Below are 21338 nucleotides of genomic sequence, written 5' to 3'. Positions count from 1 at the left end.
CTATAATCATCCATGTTACGCTAGTCAATTTTAACTGTTTTTGCTTTCTCTGTTTTACAATATTGAAAGTGAAATGGCTGCACAACAAAAATTTCTTAGCATCAACGGCCGACTATCTCAGGTCAAAAAATACAAAAATACCTGGAACCTCATTTAACTACGGATGATATCGAAGGAATTTGGAAGAGATTCGGGTCATATCTTTCCACCCTTTCCGGATATTATGAATGCGGTAGAAAAGTATTGTAGTGCCGATGCATATTCATACTGTGTATGACACTGTTACTACTACTGCTACTTTCGTACAGTGGAGAGTATGTGAAATCGCTACAAGAAGTTCAGAGCCTAAACAACAGTTTCAGTTCACATCAATTTTCAAATTTGAAATGATCGACATGAAGAATAAAGATGCAATTTTAATGTCTTCTTCTTCTTCTTCTTCTTTTTCAGCCTGTTTCTATCCACTGCTGGATGTAGGCCTCTCCAACTTCTTTCCATTTCGTACGATCCATTGCCATTTGCTGCCAGTTTGTACCTGCAATATCCTTAATTCCGTTTGTCCATCTCTCTGGTGGTCTACCTATAGCTCGTCTTTTATATGGTCGCCAGTTCATGATCTTTTTGGTCCAACGTTCATCTGTCCTTCTTGCAATATGTCCCGCCCAGCTCCATTTCAGAGATGCTATTCTTTCCATGACATCAACGACCCTGGTTTGTTGTCGAATCCATTGATTCGTCATTCTGTCTCTGAGTGTTATTCCAAGCATACTCCGTTCCATGGCTCTTTGTGTCACTCTCAATTTATCTTCGGATGCTTTTGTTAAAGTTAACGTTTCCGCTCCATAAGTGAGCACTGGAAGGACACAAGTGTCGAAAACTTTGCGTTTCAGACTATTATTCATTTTGCTTTTGAAAATTAGTCTGAGTTTTCCGAACGCTGCCCATGCAAGACCAATCCTACGTCTTATTTCTGCAGTTTGGTTGTCCAGACCTAACTTCAGTTTATGTCCTAGATATACATAGCTGTCGACTCGTTCAATGACAGTGTCACCAATTTTGATTTCTCTATCGTCCCCGATGTTGGTCATGACTTTTGTTTTCGATAAGTTCATCTTGAGGCCAACTTTGCTCGCCTCTTCACTTAACTGTTGTAGCATAAGCTGAGCCTGACCTAGATTCGCTGCTATCGGTACAATGTCATCAGCGAAGCGGAGATTGCTCAGGTACTCTCCATTTATCTTTATTCCCATTTTACTCCAGTTTAACTTCCTAAAAATACTCTGCAGAATCGCCGTGAATAATTTCGGTGAAATGGTGTCACCCTGCCTTACACCTCGGCCAATTCTGAATTTCTCCGTGCTCTTATGAAGTTTTATACATGAAGTAGCATTTTTGTACACATATCGAATTGTGTTGGAGTACCTTGAGTCTACTCTACATTCGTCTAATGCGTCCAATATCGACCATGTTTCCACTGAATCGAAAGCTTTTTCGAAGTCTATGAATAGCAAGACTATGTCGATGTTGTATTCACGACACTTCTCAATAAGCGTTCTCATCACCTGCAAATGGTCGTTTGTGCTGAAACCAGATCTGAAAGCAGCTTGTTCAACAGGTTGGTAGAAGTCGAACTTGTTAGTGTTCCTCTTCGTAATGATTTTCATAAACAACTTGTAGAGTGTTGACAATAGGCTGATGGGTCGGTAATTTTCCAGCTTTGTTATGTCTCCTTTTTTATGCAGCAATGTAATTACCGCATTTTCCCAGGCTTCTGGTACTTCTTCCCATTGGAGACATCGATTAAACAAAGCCGTGATTGCCTTTAATAATGAGTCTCCACCTAGTTTAATGGCTTCCACTGGAACACCATCTTCTCCGGGAGACTTTTTGTTTTTCATCTCGGCTACTGCAGCTTTGACTTCATCAACAGTTATGTCGGGCATATCCTCCGATCCCACGTTTCTTATTATTGGTCTATCTTCGGTTTCTTCCGTTGTGCTCTGTCTTGCTGAAGAAAACAAATTCTCATAAAATTCTGTTGCAATGTTTAATATCGCATTTCGATCCGTTTGGATCGTTCCTGTTTTGTCTCGTAATTTGAAGATTTCTTTTTTGGCGTTTGTCATTTTTCTCCGTAGGACTTTCATATTGCAGTTAGCTTCAATTATGTTTTGAGCCAATTGGACATTATATTTTCTTTCATCTGATCTCCTTGCTCTGTTGATACTTTTAGACAGGTTCCGGTATTCCACCGAATCTCGTCCTCCGTTTTTTACCAACTCTGCTCTGCTTGCGATCAGGTCTAATGTTTCTCTGCTGAGTTTTGATTCTTTCCCTTGGACGGATTTGCATTTGGATTTCATGAAACCCATTATTGTATGGACGATTTTGGTATTCAATTCGTCCAATGTTTCACATTGATTGTTGACGTTATCTAATTCGGCAGTCATTTTCGTAGCAAATTCTTCATTTTGTGTGTAAAGCCGTTGTACGTCAATCCTTTCACTTTTCTGAACTAGTTGTGATCTTTGAAATCTGGTATTTAACGTGACTCTTGCACGAACCATTCGGTGATCACTACCGGTTGAAAAATTGTTTAGGACCGTAACGTTCTTAATTTTAATGTCTACTTTCCCGAAACTGCAAACATTTATTTTTCCAGATTATTACTGTGACGAAAGTCTGCTGATTTTTCTTGGAAAATTAAAATTCTCCACCTAGGTATCGAACTTGAATTCAGCGACAATATAGCTGAATCAGTCGTTAACAGTTTAAAATTTTGAAATACCTTACGATGCTAGCTGCAAGATAATTTGTTAATCTAGTGGGGTATCCCTCGCATACGCCATTATGTAATAAATCTCTCCTCCAACTACAATTGTGACTTCAACAAATTTGGACGTTTGAAAAATATCAGAAAATGTGAGCGTGGCAAATGGCTTGACTACTACACTTCCTAGGCTTATCTCAAATCTTAATAAAATTCTAAGCTTTAACCGTGGCTCAACGCTTTCCCGTTAAATATATTCTTCGTTTTCCTGTCAGAAGGATGTGCTATGTGACAGTAAATACAGACATATCTTCGTAGTATCGTAAGTAATTTGGCGGTCATCACAGTTTAATCGAAAATCATTGAAATAGGAACAAACTGAAACCTGAATTGACCTGAACCAGATCTGATAGATTTTGACCTGACCTGATTTTTGTTGAACCTGAAAATATAAAACACTGACCGAACATCACTTCTACCTGACCTGAATTGACCTGTTTCGCAAATTATTTTAACAATATATTGTGAAATAAGTTACAAATGAGCATGAAACCACGTAACGAACACGATTTTAGAACTCCGCGGCAACGTCTTTTATTTACACACAGTCAATGTGTACATCGTAGGAAACACAAATCCGAAAAATATTTAAAACAAAATTGATAGAAAATATAAAGACAACCAATTTATGGTAATTGGTAATTTTCATGAATGAAAACTGCTTCCGACAAGGTTTGGATATCTAATAAAGTTCGTCGCGGACTCATAGCATAGCCAGCTCCAGAGAACACTCTTTCTGCTGTTATCTCCGACGTTGGAATTGCCAACACACGCATCGCAATTTTCTTAATGATCGGTAATTCTCGGGCATCGCGTCAAAATGATAGCAGCTCGAAGGATTCTGTTACAGGGCCTATTTTCCAAAAATGCCATTTCTAAAATTTCTCAAATTTATTAAATTTCTAAAATATTTCTCAAATTTCTAAAATTTGAGAAATTTGAGAAATTCTGAATGTAAAACGTCAATTTCAATGATTTTTAGCCCCGTACGAAGTACTGGGGCTTATAAGATTAGTATGCCGTTTGTAACATGTTGAATTGGAAGCAGACGGTAAGGGCAAAGCATTTGTTCATAGATAACGAATCCGCAATAAAACAAGGCATCAGAACAGTCGGAGCGTTTGCTTTGACTTAGCCCCGTACGACCCGTAATCCTATTTCGTCCGTAACCATAATACGTCCGTAGCCGTAATACGCCCGGAACCCTAATACGTCTGCAACCAAAATGCATGGTCAAATTTACTGAAAGCATTCATTTTTAAAATTGCGCATTGCGCAATTACGAAAGCCCGTACGAAGTACCTCTAAAAAAAACAATTTACGACATTATTTTAGAAACCTAAAATTCTTTGCCAACTTTCCATTGGGTATTCAATTACCTCTCAAATAAAACAAAAATTAGCAAAATCGGATGATATTTACTCGATTTATGTGCAAAAAACACTTAGGGCCGAGTAGCGGCCTTAGCTTTGTTTAATCAATGTCTCCAATGGGAAGAAGTACCAGAAGCCTGGGAAAATGCGGTAATTACATTGCTGCATAAAAAAGGAGACATAACAAAGCTGGAAAATTACCGACCCATCAGCCTATTGTCAACACTCTACAAGTTGTTTATGAAAATCATTACGAAGAGGAACACTAACAAGTTCGACTTCTACCAACCTGTTGAACAAGCTGCTTTCAGATCTGGTTTCAGCACAAACGACCATTTGCAGGTGATGAGAACGCTTATTGAGAAGTGTCGTGAATACAACATCGACATAGTCTTGCTATTCATAGACTTCGAAAAAGCTTTCGATTCAGTGGAAACATGGTCGATATTGGACGCATTAGACGAATGTAGAGTAGACTCAAGGTACTCCAACACAATTCGATATGTACAAATGCTACTTCATGTATAAAACTTCATAAGAGCACGGAGAAATTCAGAATTGGCCGAGGTGTAAGGCAGGGTGACACCATTTCACCGAAATTATTCACGGCGATTCTGCAGAGTATTTTTAGGAAGTTAAACTGGAGTAAAATGGGAATAAAGATAAATGGAGAGTACCTGAGCAATCTCCGCTTCGCTGATGACATTGTACCGATAGCAGCGAATCTAGGTCAGGCTCAGCTTATGCTACAACAGTTAAGTGAAGAGGCGAGCAAAGTTGGCCTCAAGATGAACTTATCGAAAACAAAAGTCATGACCAACATCGGGGACGATAGAGAAATCAAAATTGGTGACACTGTCATTGAACGAGTCGACAGCTATGTATATCTAGGACATAAACTGAAGTTAGGTCTGGACAACCAAACTGCAGAAATAAGACGTAGGATTGGTCTTGCATGGGCAGCGTTCGGAAAACTCAGACTAATTTTCAAAAGCAAAATGAATAATAGTCTGAAACGCAAAGTTTTCGACACTTGTGTCCTTCCAGTGCTCACTTATGGAGCGGAAACGTTAACTTTAACAAAAGCATCCGAAGATAAATTGAGAGTGACACAAAGAGCCATGGAACGGAGTATGCTTGGAATAACACTCAGAGACAGAATGACGAATCAATGGATTCGACAACAAACCAGGGTCGTTGATGTCATGGAAAGAATAGCATCTCTGAAATGGAGCTGGGCGGGACATATTGCAAGAAGGACAGACGAACGTTGGACCAAAAAGATCATGAACTGGCGACCATATAAAAGACGAGCTATAGGTAGACCACCAGAGAGATGGACAAACGGAATTAAGAATATTGCAGGTACAAACTGGCAGCAAATGGCAATGGATCGTACGAAATGGAAAGAAGTTGGAGAGGCCTACATCCAGCAGTGGATAGAAACAGGCTGAAAAAGAAGAAGAAGAAGAAGCGGCCTTAGTCCAAGGGCCCAAATTTAAAACTTTTTTTGCCATCATTCTATTCGGCATTCAATTATCTCTCAAATGAAACAAAAACTAGCAAAATCGGATGATATTTACTCGATTTATGTGCAAAAAACACTTAGGGCCGAGTAGCGGCCTTAAACCAAGGGCCCAAATTTAAAACTTTTTTTGCCACCATTCTATTCGGCATTCAATTATCTCTCAAATGAAACAAAAACTAGCAAAATCGGATGAGAATTTCTCAATTTATGTGCAAAAAACACTTAGGGCCGAGTAGCGGCCTTAGTCCAAGGACCCAAATTTAAAACTTTTTTTGCCACCATTCTATTCGGCATTCAATTATCTCTCAAATGAAACAAAAACTAGCAAAATCGGATGAGATTTACTCGATTTATGTGCAAAAAACACTTAGGGCCGAGTAGCGGCCTTAGTCCAAGGGCCCAAATTTGCAACTTTTTTCGACACGTTCTTTTCGGTATTCAATTACCTTCCATAAAAAACTAAATCTTGCAAAATCGGATGAGATTTACTCGATTTATGTAAAAAAAACACTTAGGGCCGAGTAACGACCTTTGAGCCTCCCAACAAGCCAGCGTTGCATCTTACCCAAAACAAATGTTCAGCAACTTTGTTCTACTCGTTAATACCTTTCATTTGATATATCACAAGCAGCTATTGCGTGCGTATTTCGGTAGATATCGTCGAAAGACTGAAAAACACCTATAGGGCCCTAGCTCTGGAAGGGCCGACCCTACCATTCCCATTTTCGAACTTGACTTGACTTGACTTGACTTGAATTCTTTTTTTCCCCGATTGGTATCGACAAAAGTAAGGTCAAGTTCGAAAATGGACATGGTAGGGTCGGCCCTTCCAGAGCTAGGGCCCTATAGGTGTTTTTCAGTCTTTCGACGATATCTACCGAAATACGCACGCAATAGCTGCTTGTGATGTATCAAATGAAAGGTATTGACGAGTAGAACAAAGTTGCTGAACATTGTTTTTGGGTAAGATGCAACGTGGGCTTGTTACTCGGCCCTAAGTGCTTTCTGTATATAAATCGAGTAAATCTCATCCGATTTTGCTAGATTTAGTTTTTTATGGAAGGTAATTGAATACCGAAAAGAACGTGGCGGAAAAAGTTTCAAATTTGGGCCCTTGGACTAAGGCCGCTACTCGGTCCTAAGTGTTTTTTGCACATAAATCGAATAAATCTCATCCAATTTTGCTAGTTTTTGTTTCATTTGAGAGACAATTGTATGCCGAATAGAATTATGGCAAAAAAAGTTTCAAATTAGGGCCCTTGGACTCAGGGCCGGACTGGCTCCCAAAAGGCGCACTTGTGCGATGAGCCAAAAGGCGCAAGAAACGGCAAGAAACGAAAACTTATTATTTAGAAAGAATGTAAGCATATGCTTCCTTTCAGCTGTTACTTGCACAAATACTATATATTATTTCGGATACAGTTTGTTATGCTACAGTTGAAATTGTTGAAAGTACTAAATTGTATACTTGGCGAGCAGAGCGAGCGATTTTTTTTTAATGAACCGTTCAAAGCTGAAATTTTATTGAAAACTTGCTTTGGAGTACAATTAAATTATTAGAAAATTTTTTAGTATTCCTGTGAAGAATCGCCAATATCAAATCACAAAAAAAAGAAATTGCCAAGAAAAATCGACAAAGTGTAAGGAAACGCCAGAAAAGAGAATAAACGCTAAGAAATGTGAAAAAAGCTACGAATGGAAAATTTGTCTTTCTAGCGTTTTTTCACACTTTGACGATTTTTTCTGGTGATGTAACAAATAAATAAAAAATGGTCAATCGACAAGAGGAATCACCAAACGCAAAAAAAATCGTCGAGGTGTGAAAAAATACCAAAATGATTTTTTTTATCTCCACGTTTCTTCTCACTTTAGCATATTTTATTCATTTACAAAACGTAAGCGTTTAGTGTGATCCTAGCAATTTTATCCTTCTACGAAATGTAATATGAAGGCACATCGTGCAGGGCTTATTATTGGGAATTTCAGTTCTCAAAATTCTAAAAATTCTTAAAAAATTCTAAAAATTCTCAAAATTCTTTAAAATTCTTAAAAAATTCTTAAAATTCTTAAAAATTCTTAAAAAATTCTCAAAAAATTCTAAAAAAATTCTTCGAAAATATTTTGCATTTAATATGATTAAATTTTTCGTCTACTTCCTTGAATGAAAGTCAGGATTTTATGACAGATATTTTGAAAATGTTCTACATTGGCATAAAACGTTAAATACGGAAAACGTCCGTACACTTGTTACTCAAGTAATTCTTTATCGATTTTCAAAATTTTGGGCTCATTCGATGGAGAATGAAAATCATGAGGTTAAGTTCGTAGATTAGCAATATTGAAGTAGTGAGATGGGAGTAATTCTATACACAACTTCTTTTCTTTTTATTATTACGACATTTTTTCGTTGGTTGGTACACGGAAAAAAAACTTAATATTTATTACCAATTTAGTGTAAAAAATTGGTATCGAATATATTTAAATTTGTGGCGAATATATTAGAATATACATTTGTAGCGAATAATTAAATATATTCGCTACAAATATATAAATATTTGTACCAATTATGTTTAATTATTTGCCACAAATATATTTTGAAAAAATTCGCTACAAATAATTAAATATATTTGTGATAAATATTTATATATTTGTTACGAATATATTTTGAAATAATTTGTCATAAATAATTATATATAATTGTGACAAATAAATTACCTGAAAAATTTGTGGCAAATATAAACTTATTTGTCACAAATATAAATATATTTGCAGCAAACAATTCTTTCCAAAACTTTTTTTTCCGTGTAGACTAGTCATTAAGTTCTAGAAAAATTGTAGAAGAAAGCTACTTTTTACTAAGAAAAACACACATAAAATACACATGAAATCACTGAAAGACGAATAGAGGGAGATTTAGTTTTATGATACGAATTGTTAGCCATATTGTTTATAGAGATATGGGCTTAGGTGGTCTGTGGTGGAGGAAAATAGTCTTATAACTTCACTCGGTCTTAGTTCAGAAAAGTGAGTTTTGAAAGTAAGTTTAAGCATGGATTTACATGACATTAAAATGTTTTCTGGTGGTTCCGACCAGTGGGTGGCTAAGTTCGAAGAAGTTAATTTTTGCGTGAAATTATATTCTTAAAAGAATTTTTTCCATGCTTATAGGACATATGAAAGGTAATATTTGAACGAGTGTAAATATTGCGGCCAGAGCGAAGCGAGGGCCGTAATTCAGAGAAGTTTAATTAATTCAAGAGGTAGGCAAGAGATAGTAGACTCATATTTATTGGGTGTAAAACATGGCTCGCTGAACCTTCAACTCACAGCTCTCTTTGTTTCTTCAGAAAATTAAATTAATTTTGAGTTTTCTAAACAGTCAGTGAAAATAAAAGAGATTCACAATTAATGATGTAGCAAACAGACCATTCTTGAAAACACCAGCTTATTTAAAAATGGTAAGGGACTGCAATTATTGGGAAATTTAGTCAGTCAAGCGGCCTGACCCACCTAAGAGGTAGGGCCTAGTTTCAAACTCAAAATGGTCTTAACATTAACAATGGTTTTTTGTCGCTTTGACAATGCTTTCATTTGAGTTTGTGAGCGTTTTGTCCAGCTCGTTTAAGATGGGTCAGCACTATGTCAGGGGCGACTTCATCAGCCGAAATCGTATCAGACACAACTTCATCTGATAAAATTGAATTTTGAATTGTTCGATTATATAAACGTAACTGACAAATGAATTGCATAAATTTATCTTTTTACAGCAAAAACAAAAAATTCTTGAAAATTCTTAAAAATTCCTAAAAATTCTTAAAAATTCATAAAATTCTCAAAAATTCTTAAAAAGTCTTAAAAAATTCTTAAAAAAATTCCTAATAATAAGCCCTGTCATCGTGAGATCACAGTAATTTTATCATTTTACAAAATGTAACATAAAGGCGCTTCGTAAGATCCTAGCAATTTTATCATCTTTTGTTGATTTGCTAAATCACCAGAAAAAACTAAAAGTGTGAAGAAACACCAAGAAGAATCGACGAAGAAACGCCAAGAATGGAAAATTGGTCGTTCCTCACGTTTTTTGGCGTTTCTTCACAATTTGTCGATTTTTCTTGGCGTTTCTTCACGCATTGCCGATTTTTCTTGTGATTTAACAAGTTAATAAAAAACAATGAAACGCCAAGAAAAATCGCCAAAGTGTGATGAAACGCCAAAGTCTGAAGTAAATTCTGAAGAATTTTTTTTTTTTGCGATTTGACTTTGGCGATTCTTTTTGACTGTTTTTTAGGCATAGGTAAATCATAATCATGTGAAAATCGACCAAATGGATTTTTCGTTTAAAATCCCAAAGTTTCTAACTTATTAACGTCGTAAGATTATTTCCTTGACTGTGAGTCAGGGAAAATGTTGGTCACAAATTGTTCACTATTCCTTGGAGCGAAGCGTCTGTTGCAAGGAAAGATAGTTTGTGTTTCCGTTTCGTTGGACATTGCGTTCCTGTTCGATAAATCTGACGTTCCCTAATACATGCATGTATGATCAAAAACCTTAAATGCAAGAAAATGTTTGTCAGAATTTAGCAATTCTTTGATAACACGACGGAGATTTAAATTTCCGATGTGAAGTTCGAAGATGGGCTATGACGGACTTGTGACTCGGAGTTATTCCCGACAGAAAATTTGCCTCGTCACTTGATACCTTGAGTAATTCTCAACATATTTCCAACTTTGTTATTCGACGAGGAAAACATCTGAGTAGTAATCTAGGAATTATTCCTAAAAAAATTCTCGAAATGATATCTTGGTGTTTCTTTGTATGGAATAAAAACGCATTGTTCTGTTCAATGGGTTTCATTTTCAATTCAGGTAACCAAAATCGAAATTCAGACAGTCAGTCAAAGAATCTGACCCATCCAAAAAGTCCTACTTCTTGTTGAAATTAACAGTTCAAAATTTTTGGAACCAAAATTTTACATTATGATCAGAGAAGACTCTAAGCGAAGTAAAGAGTTTGTACTGAAGAATGAACTTCTTATTATTTTTAGTAGTAGTAATATTGGTCTTTTCATCTGGAAGATTATATAATTATATTAAAAATATATTTTTCTTCCTGTAGTACCAAAACCGTCACATTCACTCACCAAATTTAGTACCGAAAGAGCAACATTCTCCCCTACTATTTTCTCTCAATTTTCATTCCCGCTTATGTCATTTTCGATCCTATCTTTATTCTTTCCCAAATGTGTCAAGTTATTGTATGTACGCGAATGTAATGTTTTTAGTGTTTTGTGACAATGCATTCATAAGGATTGCTTTCAGCATTCATACGGACTGCTTTCGGCATTCATTCGGATGTCTTTCGGCATTCCTACAGATTGCTTATTTTTCGACATTTTTGAGAATATATGCACACGGAACGGACTTCTTTAGGCATTCATACGGATTACTTTGGCATTAATATGGAATGCTTTTGCACCGGTATGTTGTTCAGTTTTGTTGTTATGTTTTGTTCGGAATGTGACTTTGGTACTCCAGGAAGAAAAATAGTATACAAACCGCGGATCAAAAAGGTGTGTTTTAGACCCAGGTGGTGAAAACGTCCAGGGATGGAGCGACGCGAAGCGGAACATGGTATGTAACATACTATTTTTACCAAAAGTAATAGAGTAATTACCTCTATCAAAAAATGGTTGATTGATAAAATTCCTGAGGTTCGTTAGATTGAAATTGTAATCACATCGAAATTTTTATTTCCAACAAATATAGCTTGAGTAACTATAAATTACTAACGTTCAACAACTCGCAGATCGTATAATTGAACTAGGAGAATCAAAAGAAATTGATTACAAGCTTAACTTCAGATCACTTCAGTTGCCGAAACTATTGTCAGAACTTGTGTGCAACCTCTATCGTGTGCAACCGCAGCTAATTTTTGTGCAACTACACGTTCTGTCAAAAATTAGGCTTGTTCAAAATCAAGTAGACGAAGTATTTACACGCTTAATTTAGCCCCTACGACGCAAGCACCTAAAGAAAACTCATTTATTGCGCCTGAAATCGAAGGTGAAACTGTATTCCGTTGAAGGTTTAAGAACTATTTTCATTAGCGCCGAAGGCGAAAATTTTCGCGTTTTTGAACGAAAAAATATAAAAATTACAATTAGCGCCTTTTACAATTCATAATATGATAATCTAGACAGGCGATACAATAGTACATTTTATTTTTGAAAAGGCGCAAAATCCAAAAAGCGCACTTGTGCTTTGCCTAGTTGCCATATATGGCCAGTCCGGGCCTGCTTGGACTAAGGCCGCTACTCGGCCCTAAGTGTTTTTTGCACATAAATCGAGTAAATCTCATCCGATTTTGCTAGTTTTTGTTTCATTTCAGAGATAATTGAATGCCGAATAGAATGGTGGCAAAAAAAGTTTTAAATTTGGGCACTTGGACTAAGGCCACTACTCGGCCCTTAGTGTTTTTTGCACATAAATCGAGCAAATCTCATCCGATTTTGCTAGTTTTTGTTTCATTTGAGAGATAATTGAATGCCGAATAGAATGGTGGCAAAAAAAAGTTTTAAATTTGGGCCCTTGGACTAAGGCCGCTACTCGGCCCTAAGTGTTTTTTGCACATAAATCGAGTAAATATCATCCAATTTTGCTAATTTTTGTTTCATTTGAGAGATAATTGAATGCCGAATAGAATGGTGGCAAAAAAAGTTTTAAATTTGGGCCCTTGGACTAAGGCCGCTACTCGGCCCTAAGTGTTTTTTGCACATAAATCGAGTAAATCTCATCCGATTTTGCTAGTTTTTGTTTCATTTGAGAGCTAATTGAATGCCGAATAGAATGATGGCAAAAACAGTTTCAAATTTGGGCCCTTGGACTAAGGCCGCTACTCAGCGCTAAGTGCTTTTTGCACATAAATTGAGTAATCTCAACCGATTTTGCTAGTTTTTGTTTCATTTGAGAGGTAATTGAATACCCAATGGAAAGTTGGCAAAAAATTTTGGGTTTCTAAAATAATATCGTAAATTGTTGGTTTTATTTGAGAGGTACTTCGTACGGGCTTTCGTAATTGCGCTATGCGCAATTTTAAAAATGAACACTTTCAGTAAATTTGACCATGCCCAACTTGACTTGCATTTTGGTAACAGACGCATTGGAGGGTTGTAGACGTATTAGGGTTCCGGGCGAATTACGGCTACGGACGTATTATGGTTACGGACGAAATAGGATTACGGGTCGTACGGGGCTAAGTCGCAGCAAACGCTCCGACTGTTCGGATGCCTTGTTTTTATTGCGGATTCGTTATCTATGAACATAGACAAATGCTTTGCCCTTACCGTCTGCTTCCAATTCAACATGTTACAAACGCCATATTAATCTTATAAGCCCCCAGTACTTCGTACGGGGCTAAAAATGTCCGTCTGGCCGTCTGTCCGTGACACCTCTAGCTTGAGTAAATCACAACCTTTTTTCAAAATTCTTTTTTTCCCCGATTGGTATCGACAAAAGTAAGGTCAAGTTCGAAAATGGGCATGGTAGGGTCGGCCCTTCCAGAGCTAGGGCCCTATAGGTGTTTTTCAGTCTTTCGACGAAATCTACCGAAATACGCACGCAATAGCTGCTTGTGATATATCAAATGAAAGGTATTGACGAGTAGAACAAAGTTGTTAAACATTGTTTTTGGGTAAGATGCAACGTGGGCTTGTTGGGGGGCTTGTGGTGATTCTACAATATGCATTCATCAAAGATTGCCATTGAATTGATTTACATCATGTTGCCTTTGCATTCCCTTTATATACAGAGTTCATTCTAAATACAATTCATTCCATTCCCGGCTTCGGCCGAAGACACATCTAGTGTTTTATTGTAGATAGACATACAATCTCTCTCTACAGGCCCTAAGTGTTTTTTGCACATAAATCGAGTAAATCTCATCCGATTTTGCTAGATTTAGTTTTTTATAGAAGAATACCGAAAAGAACATGTCGAAAAAAGTTTCAAATTTGGGCCCTTGGACTTAGGCCGCTACTCGGCCCTAAATGTTTTTTGCACATAAATTGAGCAAATCTCATCCGATTTTGCTAGTTTTTGTTTCATTTGAGAGATAATTGAATGCCGAATAGAATGGTGGCAAAAAAAGTTTTAAATTTGGGCCCTTGGACTAAGGCCGCTACTCGGCCCTAAGTGTTTTTTGCACATAAATCGAGTAAATCTCATCCAATTTTGCTAGTTTTTGTTTCGTTTGAGAGATAATTGAATACCGAAAAGAACGTGGCGAAAAAAGTTTCAAATTTGGTCCCTTGGACTAAGGCCGCTACTCGGCCCTAAGTGTTTTTTGCACATAAATCGAGTAAATCTCATCCGATTTTGCTAGTTTTTGTTTCATTTCAGAGATAATTGAATGCCGAATAGAATGGTGGCAAAAAAAGTTTTAAATTTGGGCACTTGGACTAAGGCCACTACTCGGCCCTTAGTGTTTTTTGCACATAAATCGAGCAAATCTCATCCGATTTTGCTAGTTTTTGTTTCATTTGAGAGATAATTGAATGCCGAATAGAATGGTGGCAAAAAAAGTTTTAAATTTGGGCCCTTGGACTAAGGCCGCTACTCGGCCCTAAGTGTTTTTTGCACATAAATCGAGTAAATATCATCCAATTTTGCTAATTTTTGTTTCATTTGAGAGATAATTGAATGCCGAATAGAATGGTGGCAAAAAAAGTTTTAAATTTGGGCCCTTGGACTAAGGCCGCTACTCGGCCCTAAGTGTTTTTTGCACATAAATCGAGTAAATATCATCCAATTTTGCTAATTTTTGTTTCATTTGAGAGATAATTGAATGCCGAATAGAATGGTGGCAAAAAAAGTTTTAAATTTGGGCCCTTGGATTAAGGCCGCTACTCGGTCCTAAGTGTTTTTTGCACATAAATCGAGCAAATCTCATCCGATTTTGCTAGTTTTTGTTTCATTTGAGAGATAATTGAATGCCGAATAGAATGGTGGCAAAAAAAGTTTTAAATTTGGGCCCTTGGATTAAGGCCGCTACTCGGCCCTAAGTGTTTTTTGCACATAAATCGAGTAAATATCATCCAATTTTGCTAATTTTTGTTTTATTTGAGAGGTAATTGAATGCCTAATGGAAAGTTGGCAAAAAATTTTCTTCTTCTTCTTCTTTTTCAGCCTGTTTCTATCCACTGCTGGATGTAGGCCTCTCCAACTTCTTTCCATTTCGTACGATCCATTGCCATTTGCTGCCAGTTTGTACCTGCAAAAAATTTTGGGTTTCTAAAATAATGTCGTAAATTGTTGGTTTTATTTGAGAGGTACTTCGTACGGGCTTTCGTAATTGCGCTATGCGCAATTTTAAAAATGAACACTTTCAGTAAATTTGATCATGCCCAACTTGACTTTCATTTTGGTAACAGTCGCATTAGAGGGTTGTAGACGTATTAGGGTTCCGGGCGTATTACGGCTACGGACGTATTATGGTTACGGACGAAATAGGATTACGGGTCGTACGGGGCTAAGTCGCAGCAAACGCTCCGACTGTTCTGATGCCTTGTTTTTGTAAACACTTATAAAACACTTATAAAAACACTTATAAAAACGGGTCTTCAAACTTTTTTCGGAATTGACCTGAAAAAAGAGGCTGTTCTTCATTATTGATTTTTAAATCTGAACCTCAGACCCACATTTCCTTTTTCCTCATTTCCACCACTTGCCATTTTTAAGCACTCGTTATGGACCATTCTAATAGTGCACACTCTATTTATGGGGAGCCCTTAACTAGTGCTTAAAAATTGAAAGTTTGGTGATTACGGTCGATTTGTAAAAGATTTTTTATTTTCATTTTGTAGAATCGAACAAATTTGAATCGACCGATTTTCAGTTGAAACTTCATCGGAATAGTTTTGCGCAAGAGATGAGAAGATCAATGTCTTAGCAACAAGATTTTATGTACTCCAGGATGAAAAAGTTCAGTATCACTATTCTAGATAAAAATTACTTCCATTTGAAAATGTGGACTATTGGGTTAATTTTTTTCCTTTCCCTTTCCCTATGTGGAAATCAACTTTCGCATGGGGCAGGTAGTAAACCAGAATACATTGGAAGCTGCTACGTACTTCATTAACCCGGAAACTACTTTGTGATACTCGCAAACTCATTTGTGGCTTTTTGAGCAACTTGCGTCGGTAACTGTTTTTCGACAAGTGTAAATGTATCCACGGCTTCATCTCGAATATAAAGACTCCACATTTATCAAAAAGACAGTTACAGGAACAAGTTGCTCAAAAACACACTTGAGAGTTTGCTTTATCACAAAATTGTTACCTCAGTATCAAGAGTAACCTATACTATGCAGATATTTGACAAAATTTTCGGTCGGAGAAATATTTGTACTCTACAGAACTCTGTATTATGCGGGCGATTAAAAGTATGAATCACTTCTTAAAATGGAGCTTAACACCCAGACTTGTGGCATTTTTAACCGAACTTACATACAATATAATTTCGTAAGTGGATACTTCAAAAATTTAATTTCTCGAAATATTGTAAGGAATAAAACTGGAGATTCTAAAAATAATTCACATATCCGAATCTAACTGACGATGTTTATACCAAATACAAAGCCATCACTTCTAACTATCCTATATCCTATTGACTCATATAATTTGATCCACGCTAGTCAAAATAGCCATTCGGAAAGATGCACGTATGCTATTTTACTGACAAATGTCGTCAGGTAATGAATCATTTCCCAGGGGTGCAAGGGAGTAAAATACCTTTTTTAAATTAAGTGAAGTAAAGTGTACTTTACCGCGTCCTGGCATGTAAATATTTTTTAGAAAATACCTTTGAAATTACGTAAATATTTTCTTTAACATAACGCGTATGAAATTACCAAAACTTCTAAAAAATTTCTTAAATTTCTCAAACATTTTTGAAAAATATGCCCTGGATTCTGTAATAAAAATGAAGACAAATTCTTGATTAAAATTGACTAAATCAAGCGATGATGATTCACTTTCTCACCCGTTGGTTTACGTTCAGGCAAAAGAAAGTTCAAGTATCGTTCCAATTCAGACGATTCCACTGCTTCGTCTTCGAAATCAGCGAATCTACGCTTGCTTTGTTCTGGCTGTACAGCAATTTTTGATGGACCTGATGAGTCTTCCAATGATCGCTCTTCCTCCTCCTTCATCATCCGTTGCCGAAAAGTAATCACGTTTCTCCTTGTTCGACTGTCTACGAACTTTAACGACCTGTACCTGTTAACAAACATTTGGAGCAATAAAAAAAAACATTTGACGAAAAGGGAAATGAATGAAATTACTGAGGGTCAAGAAGACAGGCAATTCTTGGAAGCAATGCGCCGCTTGTCGCTTCAACGTTTTCATCTCTGAACAATCTGTTGGCTTTTCTTCTATATGTGTCTGCAGACTATGGAAATGGAGTGCGACCAAATTTATCGTCGGATATTTATCTCCACATAAAATTTTGGAGCTTTCGTCAAATGGTTCCAGTGAAGCGCCATCCAGCGAGTATTAAATGAAACACTGTTTTCAAAACCAAACTTAATGTTCTTTATTTAAATAACAGTATCTATCAACTCTTTTCTGCTACGAATGTTACAGCTGAGTCTTATCCCAGGATAGGAGGGCTGTGAACACTCGCTCGGTCTACACCGGACTGATCTTTCAAGAAAGTATGACTTAAGGTCGTATAATCATAGATAGTTAAGTTTAGCGAATTATAAAATAAATGTGTTCATTGCGTTTGAATAAATTCTATGTTAAGTACGTTTTGTATATGTAGCATATCTTTTCATATCATAATCTCATACATAGTGTTACATACAATATCTCTGAGATGAGATGCGCTATATCTGATCTTGTGTACTTTGTACAAAATCTTATACGCTTGCGCAGTTCGTTATAGTAGTTTTCTGATAGATTGACATATACTTAAACTGTTGTGATTATTCAGATGAAACATATTCATATGAAGAAAGATATTCTCATTACATCCCCCTTCTTGCGGAAGTGGAATTTTACATTTAAAATTTCGCTATGTTTGGTTTTTAATTTTCTTATACAGCAGGAAAAAGGTGATATAGATCGCCAGTAAAAACTGCTACGTTATATAATACTAAAATTATTTCAAAAATATTTTTGGTTAAAATTATGTATAAATGATCAAATCGGTGATGGTTTTGAATTGCACCTTGGGTTGGTGTTTCCTTCCCTTTAGGTGAACGGATTTGGTCATTAACAAAATTGATTATTATCTAATCTATTATTGTGGTTATGAGTATTTTTTTTTCAATTTATTTGGTTACATATTTCTTAACTCTATTTTTGTGAACAATGTGAAGTTTATTTTCATTTGTATCTAAAATTTCTACATTTTTATCAATTATTTTGGTTACAGTATATGGTCCTAAATATAATTTTTCATGTTTATGTCCTGAATCATTGGTTACAATAACTTTATCTCCAATGTTCAATAATATTGGGTTTGACTTTTTATCGTATTGTTTTTTATTATCAATTTTTGCAATATCAATTAATCTTGAGGCTACAGAGTGAGCAATTTGTAGTCTATATTTTATTTCTTTACTGTAATTTTCAATATTATACAACGGCTCTATTTGATTGTTTAAGAAAATATCTAGTGTGTTGGATTTGTTACCAAATATTAACTCATATGGAGTGTATTTAAGTTGTAAACTTGAATTCGGTGTGATGTTATAACAGTATGTAAAGTTAGAGAGACAATCTTCCCAATTGGAACGTGAGTCATTTAAATAAGTTCTTAGATATTCATTAAATGTTCTGTGGTTTCTTTCAACAATACCAACGGTTTCGTGATGATGTGCTGTAGAGTGTACAAGATTTATTTGCAAAAGTTTACAGAGCTCTTCTAGGGTTTGGTTCTTGTATTCAGTTCCCAGATCTGTTAGTATTTGCCTCATTGGTCCGTATATTAGGATGAATTTGTCGAATATAGCTTTTGCTGCAGTGACAAGATATTTTGTTAGATTACATATTAATGTTACAGCATATTTGTTGCCTTGTTCTGATATATTTAATGGTCCTATTGTATCAATAGTTACGATATCAAATGGTTTTTGAGGTGTTTTTGTCAATGTTAGTTCTTCTCTAGTATGTGTTTTTGTTTTATTGGTTTGACATTTATGGCATTGTTTTACGTAATTTGTGATAGTTTTGTACATATTCTTCCAATAGTATTTCGTACGAATTTTTGCATATAGGCGTTTTGTACCTGAATGACCACCTTCTAGTGGGTTGTCGTGAAATTGTTTTAATATTGCTAGCTTTTCTTCTTCATTTGTAATTGTTTTTACCGGTTTTGTTATGACGATTTTTAGATTTTTTAGTACTGAGTTACCTATATTTTTAAATTCTTCGGCCGAAGTATATTCAAATATTTTATCATTCAATTGCACGTGCATTTGTAACTTATTCTGATTAATTGCTTCTTTTTCAAGCATTGAAAGAATTTCCACTAATGATAATTTTCCATTATTAATCAGATTTGATAAGTTTAGTTTTATCAACACTTTTCCTTTCAAATAAATGACGAGCCTCGAATGGTTGTCATCCTTGTTGGGAATAAGTTTAATTTTTGGTATTTTATTATAATTAAAGGTACCTATTTCGTCATAAATATTAACTTTTGTTATCTCAGTATGTTTTACAGGTATGTTATTTATTATTTTGGTTTCTTTATTTTTATTTGTCATCGATCGAGTTAGTACTAGTACGTTTTTTGTGTCTTTGTTTAATTTTTTGAAATCGTCGATAGTCATTCGAGACAAAGTGGCATTATCAGAAGATGTAGACATTCTCGAAAGCGCGTCCGCTCCTACATTATCTTTACCTTTGATATGCTCAACAACGAAGTTGTATTCTTCTAAATCTAGTCTGATTCGAGTGAGTTTAGAAGATGGGTCTTTTAATCCGAATAGATAAACTAATGGTCTGTGATCGGATTTCACGAGGAATTGGTCAGTTCCATAAATATATGGTCTAAAATGTTTAATTGCAAAATGGATTGCGATTAATTCTTGTTCAATAGTGGGTTTGTTTGATTCACCTTTTGTGAAATTTTTAGATGCGTAGGCTATAGGTAGATCTTCATTATTATGTGTTTGACTAAGAATTGCGCCTGTTCCATATTTTGATGCATCAACAGTTATTATAAATTGTCTTGAAAAGTCAGGATATTGTAAGATGGGAGGTAAAATTAAAGCTTGTTTAAGTAAATTGAAAGACTTAGTGCATTCATCTGTCCATTCAAAAGATGATTTCTTCCTAGTAAGTTTGTTTAATGGTGCTGCGATACTAGCAAAATTATTGATAAATTTTCTGTAGTAATTTGCAAACGCTACAAATCTTTTGACTGAATCCTTGTCGGTAGGTATTGGATAATTTGTCATAGTTTTAATTTTTGAGTCGTCAGGAAGTACACCGTTTTGTGTGCATTTATGCCCTAAATAAGTAACTTCTGGTCGAAAAAATTGACATTTGTATGGGTTTAGTTTAAGATTGTATTTTTTGCATACTTCAAAAACTGAATTTAAATTGTTTAAATGGTGTTGTTCGGAAGTTCCGATGACAATTAAATCGTCCATATATAGAAAACATTGCATAGGAGTAAGTCCTGAAAATGCAATTGACATCATCCTTGAAAACGAATTTGGAGCTATATTTAAACCGAATGGAAGTACTTTCCAGCGAAAAGATCCGCTGTCAGTGCTGAAGCTGGTTATATCGCGTGACTCTTCTTGGAGCGGGATTTGGTGGAATCCTTGAAATAAATCTAGGATTGAAAAATAGCGTGCACGGCCTAGACCATCTATTATTTCGTCTATGCGCGGCAAAGGAAATTTGTCTGCAATGATCTTTTTGTTTACTAGCCTGTAATCTATACACATTCTCCATTTTCCTTCAGCTTTTTTGGGTACAATTAAAACTGGACTGTTGTAGTTAGACATGCTGGGTTCAACAAGACCACTTTTTAAGAATAAGTCTACTTGTCGATTTATTTCGTTTTTCTGACTATGTGGAATACGATAGTTTTTTATATATACTGGTTCTTTATCTACAGTTCGGATATGTTGAGTATAAAAGTTATTTACCGTCATGGTGTCTTCTTCAAGAGCAAATATTTCTGTGAATTTAGTACACAATTGTGAAAAATCTGTTTTTACATGGTCAGGAACGTTGTCAGTGAGAAGATTAATTAATTTTTCATTCCTATTTTGATTGACTTTGTCGAATGTATATACGATATAATCATTCAAGTTGTGTGTTTTAAGGTTATTTCTGTCTATGATTTGGGTGTTATTTGTAGTGTTGACTATACGAATGAATGCTTTTTTGGAATTAATTATAGTATTAGCTGTGAAAACTCCTTCAATAAGTTCTTGAGTTGGTGCGTACCTTGTTTCATTTCTATCAGACTTGATACTGAAATTACGTATTACTTCACAATGAGGAGGTATAGCAAAAGTATTTGCGTCTGGACCTTCAAGTATTTTTATAATTGTGGTACCAGTGTCAGTGTGTAAGATTAAA

Source organism: Bradysia coprophila, unplaced genomic scaffold (assembly GCF_014529535.1).
Source record: "Bradysia coprophila strain Holo2 unplaced genomic scaffold, BU_Bcop_v1 contig_93, whole genome shotgun sequence".
NCBI lineage: Eukaryota > Metazoa > Arthropoda > Insecta > Diptera > Sciaridae > Bradysia > Bradysia coprophila.
Note: the sequence above shows the minus strand (reverse complement) of the source record.